The sequence below is a fragment of the Zalophus californianus genome, chromosome 7 (assembly GCF_009762305.2).
Source record: "Zalophus californianus isolate mZalCal1 chromosome 7, mZalCal1.pri.v2, whole genome shotgun sequence".
Lineage (NCBI taxonomy): Eukaryota > Metazoa > Chordata > Mammalia > Carnivora > Otariidae > Zalophus > Zalophus californianus.
This window is the reverse complement of record NC_045601.1, coordinates 91,464,596-91,479,596: the sequence shown is the minus strand read 5'-3', so window position 1 is coordinate 91,479,596 and position 15,001 is coordinate 91,464,596. Positions and strand designations below refer to the sequence as shown.

The window sequence follows — 15,001 nt, the reverse complement described above, 5'->3', positions numbered from 1 at the left end:
GCACAGGCTAAAAAGTGGGATTCACATGCAGCAGTTTGTGGCAGCCTACTCCTTTATACCCAGCTGGGTGGAAACTCAACTCCTTTACAGAACAGCACACACTTCAAATAGACAATTTGAGCCTAGGCAGATGGATCTGCGAGGAGGCTATTCTCCTGAACATGTGCAGGTGGTGAGCTTCTGACATCTTATGAGGGGAAAGAAAGTTATAGTGCTTCTCAGATTTGGTAGCACCTTTTAAAACATGTTATAGAAGTCATTATTCATCCTGACTTCTTCCTTTACCTGAGATATATTTGAATCTATATTCGTATCCATATCATGTATATTTACGTCCATATACCTCCCCTCATTCTTCAATTGACAGGCTCCTTCTTGTCCATGTATCTCTGATCACCCTCTCATTGGAGAGTCCTTTCCTGATGTTTTTAAATTTAAATTCAATTAGCCAACATATTGTACATCATTAGTTTTAGATGTAGCATTCAGTGATTCATCAGTTGTGTGTAACACCCAGTGCTCATCATAGCACATGCCCCCCCCTTAATGTTCACTCCTCCCATTACACTCTCTCTCTGTACTCTATATCAACTGGGACACATCACAATTACTAACTATGTATTTGTTTACTTATTTCTTACCTTTCTACCTTAGTAGATTAAAACTTTATAATGGTAAAACCACATTTTCTTCTTCTCCTGTATAATTAGAGGCTATCAGACTACCTGATACATAGTAGACTCCTAATTAAAATTTATTGAATCATATATATTGAAAATACATGAATAGAGAAAAAAAATTTGTTCCAGTGTTATTCTAAATGCCTTGCTGTGTTTGACTCCCACCCTGGCCCTCTTCCTTGTCCATTTCCTAATACTGCTATCTTACCCTGGCCCTTTGATTTGGAGCTGTACTCAGACTTGACTTTCTGGACAGTGCCACAAGTTATAAAATCCTCTACCCCTTCTCTGAAAACTCCCATTCATTTAGCATGCTGCTCTCAGCTAGGGGTTAGGAGAAAATTATATCTGATGGGAGAAATTGACCACAAGCTGTGAATGATTGAGAACCTCACTTAATGTGCTAAATCTCCTGAGGATGTTTATGTATTACAAGAGTGGTAAACTCTGGCAGTGTGACTAAGCAACTTAAATAATCTCAGTCACTTTATGTGAAAAAGACCTAAGGATTTAGTTGACTAAAAGTATAATCTGAATGGTCTGAAAGCTAGGAAAAGCAAATTTCTTCTTCTTTGAGTGCATATGGATCACTTACACAGGGAATACCGACTTTCACTGTCTGTGACAGCTTATATGGTAGCTGATATAATGAAGAATGTAGAGAATAATTAGGATGGTGAGGCTCTCCCAAATCATACCAGTTGAGGAATGGGTTAGGGGCTGGGAATATTTACTTTATAGCAGAAAAGAATTAGGGAAGATAAGTATACCTGGTTCATTCATTTGAAAAATATCTGTTGAATATATATTGTATGCTAGTTCTAAGTTAAGTTCTGGGGAATAACAGTGATTAAAAAATAGCCCGCTCACATAGAACTTAGAGTCCATGGCTAAGGAAATAGTTGAAGACTATTAAGTAGAAAAGGGAATAGATTTATGGATTTATGCTTTTCTTTTTTTTTTCTTAAAAAGCACATGAGGGACCAATGCATCCAAGACTGCATGAAAAAATGTACCTACTTAATATAAATAAATCTCAAACATCTACAGAGACTGAAAACCTGGAAGGAGATGCTTTCTGGGATGGTAATTTCCCATTATTTGTAATATTTAGTTAAATTTTCAAGGTTCAAGGTGGTTGTGGATGAGAATCCGTGAGACTTGCCCATAGATTCTCTAAGATCTCTAATTCTTTGTTAGTCAAGATCACAAATTTTCACTTATCATGACCAGAGAAATGAACATGATTGTTATAAAAAGTAGTGCTTCAGGTCAGGCTTGGATAAAAGGAGTCATTTGATTTGGACTTCTTGATTCTTTCACAAAGGAAGGCGTGAAGGGTTCTGTGGGCCTGGCACAACGAATAGACAACTGGTAACTCTTTTCTTTATGTGATATAGGAAGTAAAACACAGGTCACATGAAGAAAGATAAGGTTGTAGTATGTCACCTATAAAAGTAGAAATAGATATGGCGGCAGGAGAAGGGTGCCTGGGTGGCTCAGTCGTTAAGCATCTGCCTTTGGCTCAGGTCATGATCCCGGGGTCCTGCTATTGAACCCCGCATTTGGCTCCCCACTCCGCGGGAAGCCTGTTCTCCCTCTCGCACTCCCCCTGCTTGTGTTCCCTCTCTCACTGTGTCTCTCTCTGTCAAAAAAATAAATAAAATCTTAAAAAAAAAAAAAGAGATGGGGGCGGGAGAAAGAGTGCCAAACGTGGACTCTAGTTTTAATTCTGCTATATTTCCTTGAGTCATGTGGCTCCAAGAAAGTACATTTGCCTCTCTGGCATGAAGTTTCCTTGGCAGAAAAATGAGAGGTTGAGCTATATTATCTTTCATGCAACTTTTAGGTCTCACATTTAAATGCTTTAGAGAGCATTAAAATATACTTTTTTCTTTTTTTTTAATTTAATTTTTAATGGTATTTCTTGGCCCAGGAAAGCTCCAAATATAGTTCACACAGAACAGTAATCATTAGCTTCTCATAATGGAAACTCCGAGTTCATGTATTCTTCTATACTGTTTTTTTTTTATTATGTTATGTGAATCACCATACATTACTTCATCAGTTTTTGATGTAGTGTTCCATGACTCATTGTTTGCGTATAACACTCAGTGCTCCATTCAGTACGTGCCCTCTTTAATACCCATCACCGGCTAACCCATCCCCCACCCCCCTCCCCTCTAGAACCCTCAGTTTGTTTCTCAGATCCATAGTCTCTCATGGTTCGTCTCCCCCTCCAATTTTCCCCCTTCATTTTTGTAAGGATGTCTAATTAAGTATTTTGGACCATTAAGGTAAAGTTTTAGAAATAAAATTGACATCTTTTCAATGGATCAATAGAATTATCCCATACAATCAAAACATGACTCTTCTGATTCCTGAATCTATCAATAAATCCAGAAATGAAAACTCTTTTAATAAGCACTGAGACAATATACTTTTGAACAACTCCCATGTAATATTTTAAAAGCAACTATTCTCTCAAATAATAAATATTATTGTGGTTCATATTCCTTTATCCTATCCTATGAATTGAATGTCTTAAATCCATTTCAACAAAACTGGTGATTCTAGAGACAGTGCATATCTAAGAGAGTACAGTATTTTTGCTTGAGAAAATCTGAAAAATCATATATTAGTCTGTATAAATCTTTTTTTTAGGTTTTCTCTCTTTTTTTTAAGTTTTTATTTATTTGAGAGAGAGAATGAGAGATACAGAGCACGAGAGGGAAGAAGGTCAGAGGGAGAAGCAGACTCCCTGCTGAGCAGGGAGCCTGATGTGGGACTCGATCCCGGGACTCCAGGATCATGACCTGAGCCGAAGGCAGTCACTTAACCAACTGAGCCACCCAGGTGCCCTGTGTAAATCTTTTAATTAGAAATACTCATTTTAATATAACATCCCTTCTCTTATTAGATCGAAGGAAATTGTGTTGAACTTTCCTGCTTTTTAGGACCTAAAAAAATGTGTCTATGATAGAATATAATTGACTAAAGAAATTTTCAAGGATAAAAGTATCTTTTCTAGAAGCTTTTTGTAGAATACCTAATAATTACAGCCTAATGAATTTTAAGTAACAGAATGCCATGGCTTCTTCATGATAGCAAATACATGAAAAATCTGACTTGTAGTAAGTACAGGAGCATATAATTCATAAACGTCTTTAAAACATCTTTAACTTTACCATACTTATATATTATGTAGGCTGAGTAAAAATAATTCTATCTACCCCTTTTGTTATATCTAGAATTGACAGATGGTATACCGATTCTATTTTTCTTTCAATATAGCATCACAATTAAAACATAATTTTCACTAAATTTTATTTTGTGAAATTCCCTGAGAGAAAATGGTAATTGCATAAGGCAAAATTGAAAATAGAAAATAAAGTTTTATACTTTGTATATATTTTTATAATAATCAGTTGAGTTTTCAACACTGTTATGTTCACTAATTTGATAAAGCATAATTTAGAATTCAAAAGTCTCGGAGTTTTTGGTGTGTGTTGTGCTCGACCTGGTACCTCTTTTTGTGAAGTGGCAGCTGAGGAGGTGCTTGCCAAGGTGCTTGCCATGGCCTTGAAAAGCCCAAGGAAGGAGTCATGACTGAGAACAGTGATCATATTAATTGGAAGGTGGAGGGGCAGGATGGTTCTGTCGTGCGGTTTAAGATTAAGATGCCACTTAGTAAACTACTGAAAGCCTATTGTGAATGACAGCGTTTGTCAATGAGGGAGATCAGATTCTGATTTGACGGGCAGCCAATCAATGAAACGGACACACCTGCACAGCTGGAAATGGAGGATGAAGATGTAGTTGATGTGTTCCAGCAGCAGACAGGAGGAGTCTACTAAAAAGGGAACCTGCTACTTTACTGAAGAACTCTGTTCCTCCAGACCAAGAAGACAACTCTCAGTGAGAAAACCGCAAGTTGGTTCCACCACATCCTGACTACTACAGTACTGTTTTCTCTATTCTTTCGTTTTCTCCTTCCTCACTCCTTAATTGTACATAAAGTAACTGTGTCTGTGCACAAGCAAATTCCATTTTTTTTTTTTTTTTTTTACTAAATGGCCAATGGTATGTTTGGATGGACGTCAAAAGGATATGGGATGGGGAAAAAATACTGGTTCTTTGAAAATACCCCATTTCTCCATTAGTGGCATGCTCATTCAGCTCTTATCTTTATATTCCAGTAGGTTATTCCGTTCTCACTGTTTAACAAAAAAGGACAACATAAAAATCCTTACATACCTTGTTCAATTCAAGAATTTTAATGCTTTTCATTTGTTATTGTAAAACCAAGGACAATTTTATAACTTTTTTGTGTGTAGCTGTTACATCTAGGGCAATCTGTCTTTAAATAGGGATCAATTACTTCTAAAAGAAATGAATCCTAGATAGCTTTTCCTTGAAGTCAAGCATCTTGTTGTTTAAATAAACTTCTTGTTTAAAAAAAAGTTAGGGAGTTTTTGATATGTCTTAAGGGTTTCATGAAATGTGAAAGTATGAAAAATTTTCCCTACATTTATTGTCTATAATATAATACAGGGTATAGTGGGTAATGATTAGACTTGGACTCTGGAATCAGACTTCCTGAGTAAAAACTGTGGTTTCACAATGCCCTCAGGCTCTGTGTACCTTAGTGTCCTCTTTGGAATGAGTATAATAGTACCTCATTATGGATATTAGGAATAATATTTTAGGAATAATATTAGGAATAAATAATTAAATCCAGGAAAAGAGTTTAAAGTGTGGGTGCAAAGTAGTAAGAGCTTAATTAGTGGTAGTTATTTTATTATTAATATCATTTAAACATTTTTTAAAGGAAAAAGGAGAACAACTTCTCTATCTAATCTTGAAGGCCCGCTGCTAATGCCACTCCTTTTTATTTTGCAACACAACTTCTGGAATTCTCATTAGGATTAAATAAATTTTCTAATTTCTTATATGAACATTTATCACTTGTGTATTTGCTTATGCCAAATCTGCTGCCTAAATAATCTAAGAAGCTAAGTTTCCATGGCCTTCATTTATTTAACTGATCTCCATTAGTAAGACTTCCATAATGAAGTCTCTCTAGTTGTTTTTCTTCTACCTGTCCCATACTCAAGCCTTACATGTTTGTTTGGTTTTGGAGATGAGGTAACCATCCATCTGAAAGGCCAGTAGAGTATCAGAAGAGTATCAGAGTATCACAAGAGCATGCTAAGAGTTGAGAATAAGGAAGAGGATCAGTCTAAGCTAGCTTCTAAAGGAGGTAGGCTTATAGGAAGGGTAGTGTAGAGTTAGGAGAAATGAATAGAGCATTTCAGGGGAGAAACTGTAGCATTAGCTAAAATAAATGTGGCAGGAAAAGGTAGGACTGTGTTTGGGACCATGGATTTAGTGGAATGGGACAGTCCATGGTGGGTAGCAGAAGAGGATAAAGATGTATAGGGAAGAAGACCTTGACTATAAGCCACATAATCTGTGCCTGAAAGATAGATGATGAGGGAGGGACTCCTTATAGATGTTTTGATTTGAGATTATCTCCTTTTAGGAGTATTAATTTAGGCAGGAAAATCTGAACAACAATGAGATGTGTCATATGGTGGTTAAATATAAGAGATCCAGAATAAAACTGTCTAGGTGGGAACCCTGCTTTAGTTACTAGTTACATGACCTTAAATAAATTAGTTAATTGCTTTAAGCCCCAGTTTACTCATCTCTTAAATGAGTATTATAAAAGTAAGTACCCCTTAAAGATATTGTCAAATTTAATGAGATTGTGTGTAAAAGTATTTATTATAGTGCCTGTTGTATAGGTGCAGAATAAATACTATAATTATATAGCTGTTAATGAGTGTGAATAAATGAACTAGATTGAGATTATTATGCATGTGAAGTGTCTAGTACATCTTTGTAAATACAATCTTGTTTGTTGGATCCACCCAAAACTTACCAGATATGTCTATCTCACAATTATCTGGGTAGATTTCTCTTCTGCTGACATGATAACAAATCTGCTCTTTGTAGTACAGACATTTTTGTGCTCACTTTCTGATCCTACTCATCTGCTTCTTATACCATACCAAACAGAGCCTCCTCCTGGTCCAAGCTTATCACTTTCCCATCTATGAAACTACAAAAGGAGATGAGCTTAACGAGGAAGGAATTTCAAAAGCATTTTCACCAAAGGGTGGTGGATCAATCACCCCACTGCCCAATTAACATTGGAAAGGCAGTGACTTTCAGAATAAGCCACTGGGAACATCCCTAACTTCACACAAAATATATATTTGTTGTCCCCAAAACTTCTTTAACAGATTTTAAAGACACATTGGAATATATGCTGTGTGATCATAGAGCTCTGTGAACAGCTTTTGTCTGGCATCTTTCCAAGAAACAGACAAATGGACAGTGTCTAAAGGAGAAATGATGGAAGAGAGGTGAAATAATGGAGATTTTTACTTTCACTAAACATATTGTGTCTCCCTCAAATATATTCTTTGAACAATAGCCATGATGGAAATTTAATAAATGTAAACTGATACATATGATATTTGAGACCTGCTTATAGACTGAAAAACATGCTACTAGTAATCTAGAGGAAAATTCCACAGGGAGAAGAAATATATGTGATGTCTTTGATCTTTCAGTCCATTAATAAAAAAAGGAGTCAGCACATAAAATTCAACTGATAGGCCTGTGGAAAACTTTGGAGGACATCCAGAAAATAGTGCCTAAAATAACTGAATGCTCAGAGAACAAAACCATGAGGAAGTAAGTTTACTTAACTGGAAGGAGAAATATCTGCAGAAAACTTAATTAAAGTTTTTATGAGGTGTTTTTAATGAGATGCTATAAAATAAAAAAAGTAGTGAGCGATTCTTCTGGTCCTAGGGCAGCAATAGAAGAAATGGACTTAAAAGGATGATAAACTGTAATAATAATACTATTCATTTGAGGGACACTTGATGCTTTCCAAAGAACTTTCATATAGATGACACTCATAGGAGCCTGCATAGCAAAAAAATGAGTGTGTTTATCTTTATGTTTCAAAGAAAGGAGCAGACAGGTAAGACTTCTTTGTAGTTATACAGAGAATGCTTTGCTTCCTCACTTCCCTGTTTCCAGGCGCCCTTTAGGCGTCCTGTGCTTTCACTCTGAATCATAATGAACATATAAAGATCTACCCTTTTGCCCTAAACCTAGGTATACCCTACTTGGACAGTGGTCTATGGTTTAATGATAAATCACAGAATAGCATTATTTGTGGCTATGTCCATGCTGATACACATCTATAAAATTGGCATTTGGGTTTTTGATGTGATTAGTATTGAGCTGCTCTTCCTAAGGGCCACTGCTTCTTTAGGTGACTCCTGACAAGATTGAATAGAACCAGGTCACTAACATGGGGAACTCAGCCCTCTGGTTAGTATGGTGGGAGTTAAAGGAGTGTTGTGATATGTGTCTGGTTTATCTAAAAACAATATTAGTTTGCTTATGTGTAAGTCAAACCAAAGAGTCCTGGACTTCATCAGCCATTAAGTGATGACGTAGCCATGAGCCTCACCAGATGTAGTGGTTGCTGTGGTATGCTGCCTTCAGTCTCCTGGTGATGGGACAAAGGCCCAGCTCCCCTTGACTCAATTCAGGAAACTATGAACATCCCTACTCCAGGGCTTCCTGTAGGGTCAGCTGAAGCCTCTGTTGCAGCTGCTCTGTAATTCAACTTCTACCTCTTCTCAGTGCTCTTCTCGCACTACCTATGAAGTTATTCCCAAGAGCACTCTCTAATAAGCTTCCTGCATGCAAATCTCTATTTTCTATTTCCAAAGAACCTGACCTAAGATACTAGTTATTAAGTCTCAGTGGCTGAGACATAACTACAGGAATTACAGTCTATTATAGAATCTCCATCTCCAAATATTTTTAGGAATCCTCAGGATTGCTTGCACATGTGTCCAAGGATCAGCCTTGCTCATTGGTAATTTTTAAAAAAAGTTTTTAAAGATTTATTTATTTGTTTATTTTAGGGGGGTAGGGATAGAGGGAGAGGGAGAGACAGTATCCTCAAGCAGACTTCCCCTGGAGCACAGAGCCCAACACAGGGCTCGATCCCAGGACCCTGAGATCATGACCTGAGCCGAAATGGAGTTGGCTGCTTAAGTGACTGAGCCACCCAAGTGCTCCCCTCATTGGTGATTTCTGTGCAAACAATCTAAATCTTTACGTTCTCTTGTTCCATGAATTCTCCACAGAGACTATGCTAAGCTGGAATTGTGTTTCCATCATTTTCTCTGAGGTTTATATACAAGAGGAGCTAGAATTTTCTTTCAGAACAGTCTCTACTACTGCACCCTACAGGCAGAAATGACTGTCATTGCTAGTACAATGCAAGCAGGAGAATGCTTCTTTGCTGTTTTATTCATTTGGGAGATGGGAAGAGATTCTCAGGGCATGGTTGAGTTCATCCCAGTCCATCACATAGGATTGAAAATTTCTGCCCCCCAAATGATGGGAGCTTTATTGAGGTGTCTACTAATCTCCTGTGTGAATTTTTTTTTTTAAATTTTACTTATTTATTTAATTGACAGAGAGAGAGAGACAGCGAGAGAGGGAACACAAGCAGGGGGAGGGTCAGAGGGAGAAGCAGCCTTCCTGCGGAGCGGGGAGCCCGATGCGGGGCTCGATCCCAGGACCCTGAGATCATGACCTGAGCTGAAGGCAGTTGCCTAACCAACTGAGCCACCCAGGCGCCCCTCCTGTGTGAATTTTTATTGTATTTGCTACAGGGTTTTGTCCTGGAATCTCCTTTTTATCTTTGTAACATTGTCTTTGAAGGCAGGATTGAGGTTTAAATATTACCAGAAATTAGAATTAAGCCAACTATTACCAAGTTGAAAAGTAGGAGGGACCAGGACAGAATTCTATATCGAATACTATAAAATGGGAATTTACTGCCTCTTATGGTGGCATTAGAATAAATTATCTGAAGAAATATTAAAAGTCTTTGTTCTTTATTTATTGAGTTTAAACACTTTGGCTTAGTACCAGTACCTGTCTATGAAACCAGCTTTCAATTTTAAAAATTCAGTGTATCTTTTGAAAAGTCTTAAACTATTCTTAAATGAATCTGTGTTAGGTAGAACAGAGTTCACAGATGTTAAAGTCTAAAACAATTTATCTCAATATATATCTTCTTTTTACTCAGTATATTGATGAAGTCAAGGTCAATTTGTTGAGGAAGAAGCTTGCATAGCTTCTTTTAGCTTAATTTAGAAAGTTAGGTGGCTGGCCATTTTTTTAAATAAGTAAGATTGTCTATATTTTGAGTCCACTCTGTAAGAATTATTCTACAGAAGTTAATTAAGATAAATATGTTGTCAAGGATTGAAGCCTACCACTAAGAATAGGACTTAAAGAACTTTCACATATCTTTCTTGGTAGCTGCTTAAGGCAGTAATCAAATACCCTCTAACCATGATGATGGATCCCAATTAGGGAGAGCTGTGGGTCCTACAGAAGGAGGTTGGAAAATACATGGGATTTAAATCTGTATTGTTAATTCACCACGTCTTTACTTAATAAACAAATAATCCCTTGACATTTTCTCATGAATCTTATTTTTTAACATGTTAAATCCCTTTAACTGCCCTGTGTGGCAGAGTGTTCTCTGACTTTATCAATTATTGCTTTTCTGACCTAATTCCTATATATTCAGTTTGCCCCTAAGTCTTTATTTGCTTCCTGTTACTTTCTTATATAATCTTGTCTTAAAGATGATAGTGTACATGCATTTTAGAATTACAGAGAGCAAAGACTTTTAGGGATTGAAGTTCATTTTGCTGTATACTCTGCCACCATACAAGAATAGTTCCACCTTCCTCAATAGCCTTGACAGTTGTAGAAATCTGCCATTAACAATAAAGGATGAAGAAAATGTGAAGCTTTCTTCAGCATACATTGCTAATTCTCAAAATAATTTCTTGGCTTTTATTTTAGTTTATTGTCAATCTATGCATTAGATGATGATCTGCTGAAGAGCTAAATATCCTTTCACCTCAAACTTTATGTTCCCATTTTACCCAATTTCATACAATTTCCCACATGAGCCATGACGTTATTCTATACCATGATGTCATTGCTTTTCCTCTTCCATCTGCTGTCCCTCTGGTAAATTTCTAATCTTTCTTCAAAATCCAATTTATTTCTCATTTTACAGTTGTACTTGTCAACTGCTATATTCATTTCTTTCCAGTAGACTCTTTGTGGTTGCTCTGAGGCCTCGAGGGTCAATCAGTTCTATGGCTGTCTTGGCATCTTAGCATGCCAGAAGCACACCAGAAGATGAGGAGTTATGGACCTGAATCTTCACTTTTGTAACTTTGTTAACAGCCATTCCATTTGGACAATTTGAACTGAATTGCACAATTAAGAGGAGCAAGCATGTGACTACACAGTCAATCACTTGGAATTCTTTTTATATTACTGGTTGGTTGAGTCCATAACTGACATATTAACCAGTGAACATATTGTGTAGACTCAGCTTCACATTCAGATTACAGTGTCTTTATTTAGAAAGCTCCATTCTATTTCTGCCTCACTGAACACCAAACTGACACTTCTTTGTTTCTTAAGATATATGTAAAATATAGACAAAACCACACATGCTAGCAGAAGACTCTACCCAATAATCTTAAACAGTACTAAAATCACCAACTCCTAGACCCACAGACTTCTGAAAGATTTTCCTAATCTTATTTAATGAAAGAAAAATTTTTTTATAGTAGCTAGCCCCAATTCAATACAAATAAACTACATTATAACTTGCTGTCCAGCTAGTACTGGACATGTTATGTATGATTAGTGTGTAATGAATGGATAATGGAGTAAGAGTAATGTTTAGATATATGTATTTAGGTACAAGTCAATGTAATTATAAAGTATTGTGCTATATTTCCTATATTTAGCTACAGTTTTCCTACATTTCCTCTAAGAAATACCAGATGGAAGTGTTGATGGAAAAGATACAGAAATTAATATTGAAGTGATGAAGTTTGACCTTTTTAAGAGGAAAATCTTGCCAAACTTTCCATATTGACATGGCAACGTTTTATGAATAAATCTAATATCTTATAGACTTAGCAGAGTTCAAAAGTCACCATCTGTTTCAAGAAGTGAAGGTTCTTGCTATTACACAGTTTCTGGGCCCTAAGACTAAAGGCATGCAATCCATAGCTTATGTAATATTAACTATCAGGAATGTGTGAAAAACTTTCATATTTTAGAAAATCAGAGACATAAAAGACATTCTGAGTTACTCTCAAAATTGGAGGTGATAATACATTATGGGTATTCTTTCTTCTTACATAAACGTGGGTAGTCTCCTGATCATTCTCTGTACAGAGTTACAGGTTAATACCAGCTGGGCAACAAGTTGTAATACAGAGAATTTACGTGGGAATGGAGCAAAGCAATGGAAACTGATTATGAGCAGAGTTGTCTGAAAGGCCTGTGACAATACATGTAGGTATTATAAGCAGTTGTCATTTGTTCCTTTCTTAGTTTTCATAAATTATTTGCCACTAAATCTCTTCATTTGATACAGTCATAGCAATCCTACTCCGAATTCTTCTTATTTCCCATTCTTTAGGGTTAATGCTAGCTTTGCATTATATAAATTTATTTTCTACTTTCTTAATCAAACAATTGTGGAAAATGCACTGATTAAAAATAAGTAGTTTGCACAGATATGTACTCACACAAGCACACAAACACACACATATACATATACCTCTACCTATATGAGGTTTTTATCTCAGAGAAATTAGTAAGATCAAACAGGAGGTAAAAAATCGGTCCACTGACAAAACTCAACAGCAGTTTTTATCAGTTTATTTTGTTTTCTGGACCAAATATCTAACAAGGTGATGCGTCAAAAATACTTGCAATGGTTTTATCTGATGTTTGAGTTTGAGCAAGTTGTTTCTTACTGCCCAACTATTAGAAACTTCTCCAGCCTCTGATCAATTGACCTTAAACCATGCATGCATTCCTTTACACTGAACAGCTACTCAAAAGTTGCTGATTGGGGTGTGTACTATTTTTTTTTTAAGATTTTATTTATTTATTTGACAGAGAGCTAGAGAGCACAAGTAGGCAGAGCAGCAGACAGAGGGAGAGGAAGAAGCAGGCTTCCCGCGGAGCAGGGAGCCAGATGCGGGGCTTGATTCCAGGACCCCGAGATCATGACCTGAACCGAAGGCAGATGCCTAATGACTGAGCCACCCAGGTGCCCCGGGATGTGTACTTCTGACACTCATGCAGTTCTTGTTCAAAATCCACTTGGCTTTGGCTACCCTAAGAGTTTGTTAACCAAAATGAATCACTAGATACTGGAATGTGCCTTAGATACACATGGATAACGTTATACCTCCGGATAAGTCTTTGAGAAAGCTAAGGAAGGTAGAATAGGCTGTGTGGATTTAAAACATGCAGATAATAACACAGTAAATTACCTAGAGGAAATGACACAGGATTTCTTTACAGAACAAAATACTGAACAAAGAGTCAGCTTTTGTATAGGAGAGACACAAAAGGTGGCAGAAAAATTTAAACTTCAGAAACTTTAAAAAGTATATATATATATGGTAAGACAATTTTTCTGAACTTCCCCAAAGGAGAATAACCCTTGTGAAAACTAAGACTCTCTCTATGTGATCCCTTTCAAAATTTGTTGAAATGAAAGACAAACTGTGCATGAGTATGAATTACAATCTACCTGTAGAGCTGTGATCTCTGCTCCATTTCATTTAAGAAGAACTTCTTTCTTGATACTGAAATGACCTCAATCACTACAGGTGGCTTATTCAAGTTCATTCTACTTCTGCCATCTATCTGCAGGTACAATGTAAATTTCGTAGGGGGAAATACTCTCATGTTTATTCTCAGTGTCTAATAACGAAATAAAAATCAAAGTCATCTTTTACATGTTTACTTTAGAGCTCATTCCACTAATTTTTGAAAATAAGTTCTTATCAATCATGCTATGGTATTTTATTGTCAGGGACCCGTAAATATAGAAGAAATTCCAACAACATTCATATAACTAAAAAGGACCTTAATTTGCATGCTTTTTAGGGACAAATTTGTTCTGAGTTTGCAATAACAAATGTCCTATTAGAGAGAATTAGGATAGCTAGAAAGAGGGGTACAAAAAGACCCTTTTAGTTCTAACTTGTGCCTAGTTAAGGATGGAGAAGTAAGAGTGGAGCAGACAAGGTGGAGAGAGAAGGTGACATAAATAACTGGACAGATAGGGATCAAGCAAAAGGCAGTCACAGATCAAGGCATGTACACAAATACAGAAATCAGGAGTCATGTACACAAATACAGAAATCAGGAGTCTTAATGTGTGCATCTTTTCCATTTTCTCTCCTCTCTGGCAGGAATCTTCTCTTATGTGGGTTGTATCTCATCACTCTAAATTTCTAAGGGACTTTATGTTCTCAATTATTCATTATCTTTCTATGTAGTAACACCTGCTGCCCAACTAATAAGTCCAATCCACATTTAAACATGCTCAAATCTCTCATCTTACATTTTCCCTCTCTCAACTTCTCACCTCCCTTTAATTATGACCTTACCTCTTTTTATACTTTAACAGTAAAACTTATTGAAGAGTTGTCTAGTATATACTTGTTATTCATATTTATTATATAAATTTAAATAATTTATATAACACATAATATACAATATATAATACAGTCCTCAGTCAGCCTTTAATGTAACCTATTATCACCTTAAGGTATTGTAGGATGCAGATTTTCATTTTTGTGTCAGTAGAGATATTTCTTTCTCACTCTCTAAATTTTGAATAAAATTAATTGAAATATTTGGAAAGCCCTCAGTTTTTAGTTTTACTAGAAGCATCAGTATTTTTTTAGGGATGGTTTCAACCTTAGTCTACCTAAGGCTCTGCATGGTTTGAGGACTGTGTACTTAGGTATTCATTACTTAAAGGCAAAGAATGAAATCATCCCTTTAAGAAAGTTCGATGAAAACAGAAATTACTTCATATGTGATCACATGTGCCACTGTTAATATGAAATGATTACATTGTATAAAATGATGGTGTTATCAATCAAAATGGCTTTTAATTTGGTGTCTAAGTTATTCTCCTTCTTCTCTGGCTCTTTTTTTTTTTGTGAGCAACTGCAACCTTTGTTAGAAAGATGATTAAAGTAAGAGTTAAGTCCATGGCTCTGAAAATTTGCTTTGGCTGTACACAACTTTCTGTTCCAAAAGGGTTTGCTTAATTTACGAATAAT

General features: G+C 36.3%; 1 protein-coding gene and 1 pseudogene across 1 annotated transcript in view; one reads left to right on the top strand and one right to left on the bottom strand.

The window, feature by feature from the left end:
• The window catches only part of LOC113926771, a 45,111-nt pseudogene extending 40,574 nt beyond the window's left edge, over positions 1–4,537 (top strand).
• EYS (eyes shut homolog) overlaps positions 1–15,001 on the bottom strand; it is a 1,577,782-nt gene that overhangs the window by 268,003 nt on the left and 1,294,778 nt on the right.